Below are 16,246 nucleotides of genomic sequence, written 5' to 3'. Positions count from 1 at the left end.
TGGGTGAGAACCTCCTTCCCTCAGCCAGGGCATTGAAAATGGGTCGTGGATGGGTATTCCAGCATGACAATGACCCAAAACACACAGCCAAGGCAACAAAGGAGTGGCTCAAGAAGAAGCACATTAAGGTCCTGGAGTGGCCTAGCCAGTCTCCAGACCTTAATCCCATAGAAAACCTGTGGAGGGAGCTGAAGGTTCGAGTTTCCAAACGTCAGCCTCGAAACCTTAATGACTTGGAGAGAATCTGCAAAGAGGAGTGGGACAAAATGCCTGTGTGCAAACCTGGTGGCCAACTACAAGAAACGTCTGACCTCTGTGATTGCCAACAAGGGTTTTGCCACCAAGTACTAAGTCGAAGGGGTCAAATACTTATTTCACTCATTAACATGCAAATCAATTTATAACTTTTTTGAAATGCGTTTTTCTGGATTTTTGTGTTGTTATTCTGTCTCTCACTGTTAAAATACACCTACCATTAAAATTATAGAATGATCATTTCTTTGTCAGTGGGCAAACGTACAAAATCAGCAGGGGATCAAATACTTTTTTTCCCTCACTGTATCACAATAGTTTAATCTGATATTGTAAAACAACACAGATTTCCTTAGGTTTGTAGAGACTCAAGCTGAATACCTTATTTTTCAGTTCAGAAAAATTTTGCACACACTTTCTTAATGCTGAATGTAGCATTTGGAACTGTATTATTTGCAGATATTTTATTTTTCTCTGTTTATTTCTCCTCAAGAGAATGTAGTCCCTAAATAAGATTAACTATTTTGCTAATAATACAATAATGCAATATCAACTACTGATAAACAGAAGTTATCTATACAAACAACATAGCACTTACATCCATTAAAATAATATACTAAGTAGAATAATCTTATAATTAGGAAAAATAAATCTATGACAATATGAACATTTTATGAGCTATGTATATAATTGTGGAAAATGCAAGAGAACAAAATAAAGAAGAGGAGGAGACAACCTATGATGGCTGTGGAATCCATAGTACTGGCAAGAAGAAGAGTAGAAGAGTATATTTTATATTGGTTTTCTGTAACTTGGCACATGGTTTATATCTCACATTTTAATTAACAAATCACAGTTTAGTTTCATGATATGTTTATCACATAAATGTTTATTGGACACTTGTGACTTTTGACAATTCCCTCAGAAAATTATCTTAAGCAGATGTTTGTATGAGATTCAGTTAACCCTTTATGAGGATTATTACATTTTATTTTACATTTTGCAGTTTACCTGTTATTTAAATGTCTACCTGTATATATTTTCCTTTAAATGTATTTCATAACTCTTGTGTGGATGCCATTGGGAGGAAATGTTGTGTTAATTTGATAAAGATATCCTTAAGTATTTTTTTGTTTTTTGTTGGCAGAATTGGAGCCAAGTTTGGAGACCCCAAATGTATAATCTGTTTTATTGATTTATTCCTAAGAACTATGCCTCCCACAGGACGGCACATTCATATGACTAAATGGCCAATAAACTGTGACTCCTCTCAAACTCAAACTTTTTGGAAGTACACAGAGTGAAAATATACAGATCTACAGATTTACTTTTAAGACAACCTTTTAAATCTGTGGAGAAAGCTATCAGCGCTGTTAATTAGGAGACATGTTCAATTGCCTGGGCTCATTTATTTTTTGTCACAACTTGTATTCTGTTACATTTTCAGAATTAGAGGTGATGAATGATTAGGACTTGAACTTTGCAGGGGTAATATGTTTTGGTTACACAGGATCTTTTAAACATTTACTGAGCAAACTAAGTTCCTTAATTAAACTCAGAAATAACAAAACACAAGTCACTTTTTTATCCCCATTACCCCTAAGTTAACAAATGACTTCACCTACACACATCAGATCTGTTTTAACTTTTCTATTTTAACATTCCTCAACATGAATAATTTATCCTCTGATGTATTAGCCCTATTTGCTTTTTGTTTTACCCACTAAACTAGTTTGACAGAAATGTCCAAATGTTAATTTTAGCTCATGTTTGTGGTATAGGCTACAATGGTAAGATCTTTTTTTTTTTTTTTTTTTTTTTAATCTCACTGATATTTACAGCAAAATTCTATAAAACTTAACATAATAATTGTCACGTACCGGTGGCCAAGGGAAGGAACCCAGGTGCAGAGTGTCAGAGGAGTCCAGGAACAGGCGAGGGTCATGGGCCGGTAAACAGTGCAATAGGGACAGTCCAGTACTTGGCGTCGATAAGGCAGGCGGTAGGTCAATCACAGGGCAAACAAGACAATCCAGAAAATCTAAGAGATGGTGGTCGTAGAGACGAAGAAGAGATCAGTAACAGGAAGACAAAAGAAGTAGTGCTTTGAAATTAAACCAAGGGAATACAAGATGCAGCGTAAAAGGAAGTGACCAGGGGGTTTAAATAGTCAAGCTGGTAACTGTAGCTGAGATGAGTGACGAATCAGAGCAGAGAGTGAAGAGCAGGTGCACGTAGTGTTAAGGAATGTAGAGTGACAGATTAAAACATGAGGCAATGATGACCTCTGGTGGCGAACAGGGGTAGTGTGGGCAGATAGTGTCACAGAAGCCCCCCTCCCAGGTGTGGCTCCTGACATGATAGACACTAAGCGGCGAGGATGTCCCTGAGGACGGGGGCAGAGCAGAGGGATGATCCCTGTGAAAATCACTGATCAAGGAAGGAAGGAAGGAAGGTCAAGCCAACGGCACCCAAGTCCGTTCTTCAGGGCCATATCCTTCCCAGTCCACAGGTAATGAATTCTGCCCTGCAGGCGGCAAGACTGAAGCAGGGAGCAAATGATGCCGGACAGTTGTCGAGGTCCAAAGGAGGAGGAGGACGAGGCACGGGAGCCGGAGCCATGGACTGAGTGGGATCGAACCGCACTGGCTTCAACAGGGAGATGTGAAATGTGGGTGATGTCCTGTATTGGGAAGGCAATTGCAAGCGGTATGCAACCGGGTTGATTTGGTGGAGGATGGAGAAGGGTGAAGCCAGGGCTGAGCTTTCTACAGGGAAGCCTGAGACGGATGTCCCTCATGGACAACCATACCTTTTGTCCAACAAGGTACTGAGGCGCTGGCCTTCAGCAGCGATTAGCTTGCAGCCGGTGATGTCTGATGGCTTGCTGGAGACAGACATGAGCTGCCTGCCAAACCTGAACCTGAACCAGTCGTCCACTGCCAGCACCTCGGAGCGCTCATCAGAACAGGGAAACAGAGGAGGTTGGTAACCAAGGATGCACTGAAAGAGGGTATGACCTGTGGAAGAGCTGATGAGGAAGTTTTGTGCATATTTAGCCCACGGCAGGAACCGGCTCCACTCAGATTGAGATGTGCTGCAGTACGACCGCAAAAACCGGCCAATCTGACCGTTCGACTGTGGGTGGTAACCGGAGGTGAGGCTGATGTTTATGTTGAGGGCTTTCATGAAAGCTGTCCATACTCGTGACGTAAACTGCGGACCTCGATCGGACAATATATCCTCCAGCTTTCCGTAAACAAGTAAGACGTGCGTGAAAAGGAACTCCGCAGTCTTGAGGGCGGAAGGAATGCCCTTCAGGGTAATTTCGTAATTAAAAAATGACAGAAACACCTTGGTGTAACACCCTTGCTGAATATACCTCGATGTCCAAATTATTTTAAGATCGCTGATGTTACCATTAACAATAAGTAAATGAGCATATAGCCTACATATAAATGCACGTGTTATCTTAACTCTCCGGTACTGCTGTAAAGTAAAAACTACACATTATTTCCGGATGGGGAAAAATATGGAGTTCGTTTCCTGATTGCAAAAGAACCAAGACCCTCCAGTGTTCACACTCAAGTTTTTCAAGTGAACTGAACTCTTTTGGCGGTCTCAGCTCATTTTTGGTTCAGTTCGCATCTGTTGTTCACACTCTTCCCCAAACAAACAGAACCGAACCGTACTGAATACGAAACAAACCTCTAGTGTGAATGAGCCCTTAGTCAAGTGAGTCTAGGCCAAACTTGACTCTATTCATCTTTTACTATATTTGTCTATTTTAGTTGTCAGAACAAAAATTCAGGGTGCATACACTTTAGGGAATGTAGAATTCCATGACTTTCCAACACCATTTTTTTATATTTCCATTACATTTTTGACCATTAATGCTCATGCCCACCCAAACATTAAATCAGTGGCTACAGAACAAGGGAAACAAATAAAACATCATGCTGCTGTTTAGTGCAGTCTAATTATTTGATCAATACAAATATTTTTAGAAACTGCAGGGAACTGAAATTAATGTAGATGTCAGTAGAATGATCACAAGACAAATCACTAGTGAAATGGTACTGCAAAACTAAAATGTGTTTTTCGAACAAAACTGCTTTATTTATCTTTTCTTCAAATAAGCTCCTAAGCATGTATCTGTTCTAACTGTCAACAAGTACATGTCAATTAATGTAAATTCAAACAATATGCACTTTGTGAAATTGAAGTCCTGTCAAACAAATGTTGAATGTCTTATTTTTTTAAGCTTTTTTAAGTTTCTTTTGTACAATTAAAATAATTTGGTATGCACACCATTACACCATGTCAGCGAAACTTCTACAATATAAATTACTTTTATTTGTGGAATAAAATACATTTCCTTATGGCTCATTATTTCAGGTGAGATTTATCCACCAACAAAGAAACTGAAAATGTTATCAGGCTATACTGAAATATGGTGTGACAATAACATAACTGAAGTTATTAACAATTGTTATCTTTCAACCACAGAAATAAAATACATCTGAACAGATATAAATTAACTGTATAAACAAAAACGAAAAAGATTTGAAGACTTGTGACTTGTGGTCATCAATATGAATGTATGTAGCAATAATGCTCCTATAATTAGAAAGAAATGTCTTAGAGCTTGATTTGATCAGTCTCTACAGTACATCAATGTCACAGTTGGATTTTAACTTACTGGAGTATTTTTTTTTCTTCACCTGAGTTGTGCATAGTGTTATTTCATAAAACAGAATTTTCAAATTAGATTAATACTAGATGCTTGTCTTTTTTCCATTACATGTTTTTAAGTTATTTTTGTTTTTCATTGAGTTTTTCTTATACATGTTTGTCTTTAGCAGATCTGTGAATACTGTGTGACTTGGCATTCAATGTCATCTTTCCAGAGCTCTAAGCCTTCAAAGCAAATGTGTCAGCTTTGACGCATGTGCATCTTTCTCAATTTCATTGACAACAGATTTTCTTTTAAGTACATTTCTTTCAATTTCTTTAAGTCTCTTTTGTTCATCCAAGTATGGTAGTTTTGTCTGGCACCAGCTGTAGACAGTAAGAGGGCCTTTGTAATCACCACATTTTGGATTGCCTCAACTGAGATAAGATGGTCACATACAAGGCGCTGGGCTGTATAGGATTTCTCTTCATGATTTTCAACCTCAATCTGACAATTTGCTGAAAAGCTTCTCTCTGCTGAGGCATTTCCATGTGACAGAAGCAGCAGGAACTTTCCAAAATCCTTTGCTGTCTGCCATTATTTCATAGAAGTGGTTACCTACCCTAAATTTAGAATAATCTCTACATATTGTTTTCTATTGGTCAGAATGGTACTGATACACAGACTGAACACCACCACAGCTGTTCACATTTTGCATCAACAAGCAGTTTGTAGAAACTTTTTTGATCTTTTTCTTGATCCTTGGCCATTTTATGTGGATCCAAGCACCCCAGTAAACATGCTATCATTGGCTATATGTTGGCCCAACGTTGGACAGTAAATTGGCCCCATGTATGAGCCTAGCATTGGCAAAAAAAAAAATTGGTCATCGGCCCGAGTTTGGCTCAAGCACAATTGGCCCAATGTTAAATACCAACATCAGCCCCATGTTGGCTAATTGGGATGTTAGTAGTTATATGTTACAATAGTAGTTTAATGGAGATTATTTGCTATAGATCTTAATAATTTCTTATTTGATTTGATCTATTTATTTATGAGGTCTTTGGCATATCGTAGCCATTTAATTGCCAAGGTTGGAAACTCGTCCTCCGTGGCACTCACTGTAAAAAAACATTTGCAGTTCCTGAATAGGAAATCATTAAGCTGTTATTCTGCTTACACAAATACATGTTTTTTTATTAAATTTACCTGTTTAGTGCTATTCATTATTATAAGGGACAATTAGACAAGGAATCCAATCAAGGAAATCAAATGTTTACACACTCTGTCAGATAAGTATTTAATAATTGTGTCAATCTGATTCACACTAAATGCTGAAGAAACTGTCATTATTTTCCAAGTGTGTGATAGTCTATTTAAACCACACCAGTGTCCTGTAAACTAGGCAAAGATGACTCTGTTCAATCTCTTGGGTGGTGACATTACATCATACTCTTGAGTACCTTATTGTGCTTAAAATGTTTTTAAAGTCCATAGTTGCTACCTCTTAATCAATGCATCAATGTTCCCTAACCACTTCAGCACCATGACGTACGCATGTACATCAAATGAAAACCCTCATGCCATAACTGCATACATCAAGATTCTTATTCTATTCTATTAGTGACTTCTCAGTCTAGTGTTTCAGGTTTCATTCCCAAAGGCAGTGCTGATACTATAGAATGTGTAATGAAAGCCGGGGAGGGTGATCATGTTACATCCAATTGCATGTTGTTTATAGCTTCCAATGTATCTGTGCACGTCTAGAAGTCTTCTGTCAATTGCGGCAATCCATTCACCTTTTACAAGTATATAAATAGTTTTATATTATTATTGCTATTTTTATTGTGAGTTGTATTTGTTTAGTTGTAGTTTATGTAGTTTTATCAAAAGCTATACAGTGCTGTGATGAAATACATTCAGAAAACAGTGTTGAATACCAGGCAATGAAGTAGACATTTGCAGCAACCAGATCCATCACAATACTTGCACAAAGTACCATAGCGCATTTGTAGTGCATCCTTCCAAGTTTATTGTATTGAACATTTCAATTAATGGCACAGAACAAACCAGTGACGGCACAGGTTTTCATAGTGACTGAGTTTTAGTTTATAATTATTGTTAATTGTTTATTATTATAGCATTTCACTGTATTGTTTTAATTTGCATATCACTATTGTTTATTATTTTCATATGAGTTAGAGTGTATTGCGTATTATTTTTATGTTTGTTACAGTGTTTTGTTTATTATGTTTCTTATGAAATTCAAAGTGATGGTACAAAACCTCAAGTGGTGTTGTAAATTTATACAAAATATATACTGTAGTGACATACAAATTCAGCGATGGACTGGTGTCCCATCCTGGGTGTATTCCCGCCTTGCGCCCTATGCCTGCCGGGATCGGCTCCGGCTTACCCGTGACCCTCACCAGGATGAGCGGTTTTGAAACTGGATGGATGGACATACACATTTTCATCAATCATGTTATCCCCCGTGGTTTGGGGCCATTGGCCAAGTTTTCCCCAATTTGATTTTTTGCCCCAGTTGCCCTATTGGTTTAATATCTCCTCTTTAGATTCCAGGGATGACCATGCTTTATTTATCTTTTGGCATAAATATGAGTGGGTTTACACTCACCTAAAGGATTATTAGGAACACCATACTAATACTGTGTTTGACCCCCTTTCGCCTTCAGAACTGCCTTAATTCTACGTGGCATTGATTCAACAAGGTGCTGAAAGCATTCTTTAGAAATGTTGGCCCATATTGATAGGATAGCATCTTGCAGTTGATGGAAATTTGTGGGATGCACATCCAGGGCACGAAGCTCCCGTTCCACCACATCCCAAAGATGCTCTATTGGGTTGAGATCTGGTGACTGTGGGGGCCAGTTTAGTACAGTGAACTCATTGTCATGTTCAAGAAACCAATTTGAAATGATTCGACCTTTGTGACATGGTGCATTATCCTGCTGGAAGTAGCCATCAGAGGATGGGTACATGGTGGTCATAAAGGGATGGACATGGTCAGAAACAATGCTCAGGTAGGCCGTGGCATTTAAACGATGCCCAATTGGCACTAAGGGGCCTAAAGTGTGCCAAGAAAACATCCCCCACACCATTACACCACCACCACCAGCCTGCACAGTGGTAACAAGGCATGATGGATCCATGTTCTCATTCTGTTTACGCCAAATTCTGACTCTACCATCTGAATGTCTCAACAGAAATCGAGACTCATCAGACCAGGCAACATTTTTCCAGTCTTCAACTGTCCAATTTTGGTGAGCTTGTGCAAATTGTAGCCTCTTTTTCCTATTTGTAGTTGAGATGAGTGGTACCCGGTGGGGTCTTCTGCTGTTGTAGCCCATCCGCCTCAAGGTTGTACGTGTTGTGGCTTCACAAATGCTTTGCTGCATACCTCGGTTGTAACGAGTGGTTATTTCAGTCAAAGTTGCTCTTCTATCAGCTTGAATCAGTCGGCCCATTCTCCTCTGACCTCTAGCATCAACAAGGCATTTTCGCCCACAGGACTGCCGCATACTGGATGTTTTTCCCTTTTCACACCATTCTTTGTAAACCCTAGAAATGGTTGTGCGTGAAAATCCCAGTAACTGAGCAGATTGTGAAATACTCAGACCGGCCCGTCTGGCACCAACAACCATGCCACGCTCAAAATTGCTTAAATCACCTTTCTTTCCCATTCAGACATTCAGTTTGGAGTTCGGGGGATTGTCTTGACCAGGACCACACCCCTAAATGCATTGAAGCAACTGCCATGTGATTGGTTGGTTAGATAATTGCATTAATGAGAAATTGAACAGGTGTTCCTAATAATCCTTTAGGTGAGTGTATATAGCTTTGAAGTTGTCTATAAGAAGTGGGGCAGCAAAAGCATTAGCACATTGTTTCTCATGGGTTTATTGTATAAATGCATCCAGAATGTGACCACTCCACTCCACTCCTTTTATTTTAATATTGCAAAGATTTTGCCATGTGAGGATCCTTTGCTGTAATACCGCTAATGCTTCTGCTGTCACAGCACAGACAATTCTAATTTAGTGGAATGTAACAGAAAAAATAAACCATGCTATAGAAAGTAAATGCAGTATTGAGAAAACGTTTCCAACCACAATAGGCTGAATTAATTTAATTCAGAGAACAGAAGTTGCACAATAGATCAGCGTTTGGCAGTAATTCCATTCAGACTGATTGTGTTCCAGTCTACCTCTTGTATAATACAATTACAGCAGAAAAATCCATTCACACTTACTGTACAAAGTAACCCTTGTAAGAACTCACAATTTACTAATTTGAAATGTTCCACATGTCAGGTCAGGGACGGAATTTAAAACTAATACTCTTTTTACAAGGATACAGAATTCAAATGATTGGAATAGTCGGTATTCTTCTTTTTCAGATGGCACAAATGTTGTAGGAGTAGCTATCAGTGCAGCAGCAGCAGCAAAATACAAACCTGACACCTTGACAAATGCCAAGACCTACATGCAGGTGGCAGGAATGTTCATGATAAATATCCAATAGTTAATGAACTTGAGGGAAAAAAAAACATGAAAACATTGTAACACTGTATGTGGATTTATATAGAGTGTTGAAGTGATAAAAAGGGTAATATAGTGCTGCAATACATAGTGAAAAGGGAAGATATTACAAAATATATGAAACACAGTATTAAATTAATATCTAAATTCAAACCAAAAATGGATACATGCATGGCATTGTTAATTATGATGATGATGATTAATATTTTATCAACCATGCAAATACTTGTTTTGTTTTTATACATTATTTTTGTTTATAAACAGGCTAAAAGTTTTTTTTTGCTGTTGTTGTGGCGGCTTCTGATAGTTATTTTATTTTATTCCAGTCATTTTTTTTTTCAGAAACATTATTTAATACAATGATTGCATTATTTTATCCAATACACAATATTTCTTATATCAAAAGGCTACACACAAACAAGAATAATTTAATCTGACTGTCAGAATTCTAATTCCATTAATTAGATAACGTCTTCAATTTAATTATTTCAGTACTATTTAATGTCATTTAACTGTTTAATGGAAATTGCCTGAAGAACATACAATGAAATGAAACATATAATATAACTTGAAATGTGCATATTTGGATTTTAAATAAATGTTTCAATTAATAAACACTTTTTACAGGCTTCTCTATGAATGTCTTACACAGCGTATAAAAAACATTCTATATATTCAACTATTCTTATTTACAGAGTGTCTGACTGCGAGTACAATGGAAAATTACAGTCTTGTCTGAACTCCATCTGTAATTCAAGTAAAAGAGGGGAGCTGTGAAATAGAATCTGAACTAATATAATGAAGTCCTTCAAGCCAACCTATGAGTAAAACTTGATGATTAAATATACTGCACTTTGGTAATACCATCTGTCACTTTTCCCATTCCTCATCAATAAACTGTTCACATGCCTCTTAACACTGATTGGACTTTGTTCATTAAACATGGATGTCACATTTATTATATTTGATGGATAACTTCTCTTCACTCCATTACATTACATCAAACAGCTGACCTTTATCAATAACCCGAGTCAATACTCACTACCTCCTTATATTGAGTATTGTTGAGCTGTATTAATGTAATACTTGTTTGTGAGAAACACATTTTTTTTCAATTATTATATTTACTTATTTATTTTGTGGAGCACAATTATATTATAGGAATTTGTTAAATGTACACATGAATGTCATGCTGTATGGATTTGTGAGTTCCAGACAAAGTCCACCAAACAGATTTTCCCATATACGTCTACTATAAAAATGCTGATGTTGTGATTTAATAAACTGCTAAAGATTTAACATGGGCAGTAACTGTTTTATGGTTTTCAATTAGCAGCATTTTCAGTTTAATTAACTCAGCATTAACAAGAGTTTTTCGTATCTCATTGTTTCTCTGTCATTAATGGTGTGTGATAGATAGATTATTACATAAAGATATTAATAGATATTTGTTGAAGGAAACTATCTTATTTTTAGTATTTCCCTCAAATAAATATTATTAATGGAAGATAATTTAATATTGAAATACATATGATCCTACTGTCTTAAACTACTAACTTTCCTTTTCCAATTTCTTAAACTTTAAAGGGCTAATAATCTTTAAGATAAAATGTATTGGATTTCTACATTGACTGCACTTCTGGAGAGCAGAAGCTGCTATTCAAAAATACAATTCACTTAAAAAAATTGTTCAAGTTATTTTACTATGATAGTCTCTCTACTTCTATGGATTATAGAGACGTTCCAAATTATGAGCACAGAGTATCATCACAATATTTCTTTTCAAATAAATGTAGTGCCACATAAATGAAAGCATTGATTAAATCAGACACAATTTCTTAGAAAAATCTATACCACTATAGAGTGAATTGATGTCTTGATACATGAAGATAACTAAAACATCAACAGAAATGACTGAAAATAAAGACTATTTGAATCATCTGCTAGACCAGATCAATAGGTCTATAATAGATCCCAGCTTCTGGTAAGTTATAGTGAATTACATGTAATGCCTCATAATTGGCAGTTTTAAATTATGGGTGGAAGACAGAAGATGCATACAGCCCACATTGTACTGTGTCTACTGAAGGAGGAACTGCAACCAAGGAAGGCCATGAAGACCAATAAAGACAGTTTTTTTGGTTGTTACCTGAGACTTAGATCTTCAGATGTTTAAAACAAAGTTGTTCAGTTATGTGTTATGGATACTGGGATTTGATTACATGTATAGTTGGGACAGTTTAATCACATTCAGGATTAATGAATACTGGGGGGGTGGGGGGCAGTATAGCATGCCATCACTCCTAATTAGGTTGGAAAGGGTTAATGAAGGAAAACTGTTGAAAGATGTTGCTGAGGGAAGGAACAAATAGAGGATATAAAAGGATAAAGAAGAGGAAGGCTCTCTTTTGGAAAGTAAGGTCTGTAACAGTAAGACTGCTTAATAATTAATAAATCAGTTTGGTTATACTGAGCTGGTCTACGTGTTCGGAAATCCCGGCAAACATTACAATATATTTAATGCTCACATACTCAAGTATGCTCTATTGTTTTAATGTATCTATTTTATTGACATCAGCAACATTATTATATGGATGTTACATAGTTCATTCATATTATTGTTATATTTCAAGGCATTATTTTTTCTATTGTTAATTATGTATAGGAAACACAGGTTATCTTTCAAGTCGGAAGCACTGCCCAAGGGGGAGGGGTTTCTGCACACTTCCGTAGGAACCCGATCAAAAATGTCACGTTATCAAAGCTGCCATTGGCCCCTGTGCTCATTACTCAAACAGGTCTCTTCCCACTTCCTGTTTGATAAAACGTGATGTCTGCACAGGTTCACCCTCTGACCCCACACCCCCACACTCCAGGTTCAAGAGGGAGCAGCGGCCGCAGCAGCCCACAAGGGCCCTCCCACTGCTACCGAACCTCCTGGACGACCTGAGAGCCACCTGGGGCCGTCCAGCAGGGGAGGCCTATGCCAGAACCCAGGGTGTGGCTGAAGCGGGACTGGTCGACTTCCCCCGAGTGATCTCCACCATCACCGAACTGGTCTCCTTAACCTCGCTGTCCGTGGAGTCACATGACTTGGCCTGTCATGACAGGCAATGTCGTGTGATGGAGAACCTGCTCCAGAGGGCCTACGAGGCTGGAGTCCAAGCGGCTCGCCTGTGTAACACCGAAAGCCTGCTGGCCCTTTACCTGGCCCAGCTGGCTGAGGCCTTGGACCTAGCCACTGCATCACAGCATGAATGTTCCTGCTGATACACTGTATATACTGTTATGTCCAGTTGTGGCTATTCAGTTGACTAACTAGTTCAGTGGGTCTGTGGCCCCACTTCTGCAGGATCAGTGCTTCACTGCCACGTTAATGCGCGGAGGATGCACAAGTTGCTTGATTGCCTGCGCCATATATTATGCAAGTAGATATATAGCCTCGCTCCTAGATGTACTAGTAGAGCAGCCGGCCTTGCTATTGTAAACGGAGTGCATAAGAGTTGACCTCTGTAGCCCCGCTTTGTATATGCTGATTGCAGACAGTCCCCGGTAAAGTGCAACTACGGTCCTCACTCCTGGACAGCCCAGTTTGGCCCCAAGGGGCCTCTGTGCCTCCTGTCTGGAGTTGTGTTGATGAGGACCCCTAGTGGTACACCTCGGAGCAGGCTCCCTGATCAGCTCGCTGCCTCCTCCCTTGTGACGGTTTTGTTATACAGTAACCGCTCCCCCTTGGGCAGTGCTTGCCCAAAGGTCACAAAGTTACGTGGGACTCCTAGCTCCATGTAAAGAGGACGAACCTGCGCAGATATCACCTTTTATCAAACAGGAAGTGGGAAGGGACCTGTTTGAGTGACGTACGCAGGGGCCAATGGCAGCTTTGATAGAGTGACGTTTTTGATCTGGTTCCAACAGAAGTGGGTTCTTTTTTTCATTTCCCTTTCCTAAATTTGTTATAGATAACCTCTAGATCAGTGTTTTTCAAACTTTTTTTCCCGCGACCCACATTTTTAAAATGACAAACCTTTGTGACCCAACTAACAATGACTACAAAAAAAAACACTGAACATGCAATCAGACAAAGTCTATATGCCCCAATTTCTCATTAAGTACAATATTGTTATTATATAACCAGACTGTTCATGCTCTCATTAAGTTGGGTTGATACCTGGCCTCACAATCCCGGGATTTTAAAATCACTGCTAAATTGAAATACATTCACGTGTTAATTATTCCTACACATTTGCTAATGAATCCTATTGCTGAATTACTGTGCACAACAAACAAGTCATTGAGATCAGTTCAACATCTTGTCTCCAAAAAACAGAGCAATGTTAATGATTGGGAGAGTATGTGTCACAGGCGGTGCATGACGGGTGAAGACTCTGTATATGTTTTATATTGATGTTAGCATTAGAAATTGTTTGTATACAGACTCAGCAAATTAGCTTTATCTAGCCTAGCAAAACCAACAAGGTGGTTGTTAAAGATACATCCTATTGAAATTATTCTCTCTGCTTCCACTTCTGTTTAATCTATGATAAGGGAAATGGTCCAAATGTATCGCCCATGGGTTTGTCTGTGTGTGGATTTCCTGTTTCTCCTCTCAAAGCCAAAGATATTACCTCGTTGCTAAGAAAACCACAAGATCGTACCATTTGTATGCTGTAACAAGACCAGACATCTGCCTCTATGATGACCTCCTCCCTTGGGAAGTGCAGCCTACAAACTTTCCAGAGCTTGCATTTTTTGAAGCCTTTGATTGGCCACAAGATTCTACATCATTTTCCTATAAAGCTTCACTCATGTTTGTAAACATTAAGTCCTCACTGAAGGAATTTTCCTGACTTGGGGCTTCCGAGCCGGCTTGATTAAAGTTCTATTTGCTTTATCTCTACGACTTCTCCACTTATTTCCGAGACGGGTTCTACAACACGCTCTCTCCTAATCACCTTCAACTGCACCCCGGTTCTCTTCCCCGGTATTTAAGCTGGGAGAGATCCTTCAGTAAGCAGAGCATACAGAATGAGACAGCCCTGCGATGTGACCAGTAGCAGTACCAAGGAAGGAGAAGCAAAGCCAGTGCTGGAGAGGGGAGCTGTGGAAACTATTGTGGCGACAGATGAACTCTTTATTTCCTGGTGGATTACAAACAGTGCAAACAGAAATCCCGAACCCTGAGATGTCTACAATACACCTCAAGGACTTGGCGGCAGAGCATTGACGGTATGCGCTTCGAGCAGCTAAGTTGTCTTTTTTTTTGATTGACTGTGTATGCGGGAGGGTTATCGTAAGTGAAAGAGCACTGAGCAGAATTGAAGAAACTTCGAATAGGGAAATCGAAAGCCACAGGGAATCGCATTTTATGGGACTGGTCTTTATTTCAAACTTGGTCTGCATTACGGTTAGGAGGCATAGATCTCTTGGTTATTTCCTCCCTCCAGTATTCTCTGTATTGAACTGTATCTGGAGGAAGAAAGTGTTATTGTGGATTATATTTTAGAGTTGCGGTGAGAAATTAACATTGAACTTTCATTGCTCTCATCTTACCTGATGTTTCGCTGCTCTTGGGCAATTCAGGGAGGTCCTCTGTAGACAGAGCAAAAATACGGAGCTCTCTCTCTAACCATCTGTGTTCATCTCCTAGCCTGCTGGTGTCCGTTTGGTCAACGGGGTGCTGTCGGGCTGTGGGGAAGAGAAACCACGAGAAGTTAATTCCACTTACCTGTGCGGCCCGAGTATTGATCGCATCTGCAAAAGGAAGAGGGAAAACTTATTGGTGTCTTTGTGTGTGTGCAATATAATTGTATTGAAATAGTAGTCTTGGGGTTCTGTCGAGCCTGCCCGGGGAGGCAATCTTAACCAGGAGTCCAACCTTTTTAACATGAGCTACTTTGAAAAAATGAAATGTCACACTACTTTTTATTTTCTTCTATTTTATTCGTCATTGGGGGCTTCCCTGTTAAGACACATCATTGCCACAACATTGTACGTAATTTATGTTGCTACAACACTGTGTGTTAGCAGGGTTGACACTGCATGCACAAATTTAAAGGCACATTTAAGACGCATCTAACATTAGCCCTGCTAGTGCCAGCGATCACCTCCTCCTCTTCTGGAGTTCAGACTGCGGGCAACGTGCAAATTGACATTCATGGTTTGCAATATTCCTGTCAATTAATTGGCAGATATTGTATTATGTTATGTTATTATTGTATTATATCATGGTTAATCAGGATGGCATAATGGAAATGTAGATTTGATGGGATAGTAGCTTGGATTTTGCATGTCTGATGTAGAACCGTCTCAGAAATAAGTGGAGAAGTCGCGGAGACAAAGCAAACAGAACTTTAATCGGGCCGGCTCGGAAGCTCCACTGTCAGAAATAATTCCTTCAGTGAGGCTTAATGTTTACAGACATGAGTACAACTTTTATAGGGAAAATGACATAACATCTTATGGCCGTTCATCCAATCAGAAGATACAGGTCCGGGTCCGTTTTACGATCTGTCCTCCCGTGAAGAGGTGCTGGATACAAAAAGCAGATGTCCATCTTTGATGTGCACTAGGAAGATGCGATCCCACGGTGGTCATTTATCTAGTGTCAATCGCTCATTAACAGAAACATTCCTGCCTTATCTGGAGAAACGATTAAGCCATAAACAAATTTACAGCAGACATCTGTAGGCTATTTCGGCACTGCATAATCTTTCATTACTGACGGGAGTTTCTAACAAATCGACCTTGTTGACCCTTT

This window comes from Amia ocellicauda, chromosome 4 (genome assembly GCF_036373705.1).
Source record: "Amia ocellicauda isolate fAmiCal2 chromosome 4, fAmiCal2.hap1, whole genome shotgun sequence".
NCBI lineage: Eukaryota > Metazoa > Chordata > Actinopteri > Amiiformes > Amiidae > Amia > Amia ocellicauda.
This window is presented reverse-complemented; position numbering follows the sequence as displayed.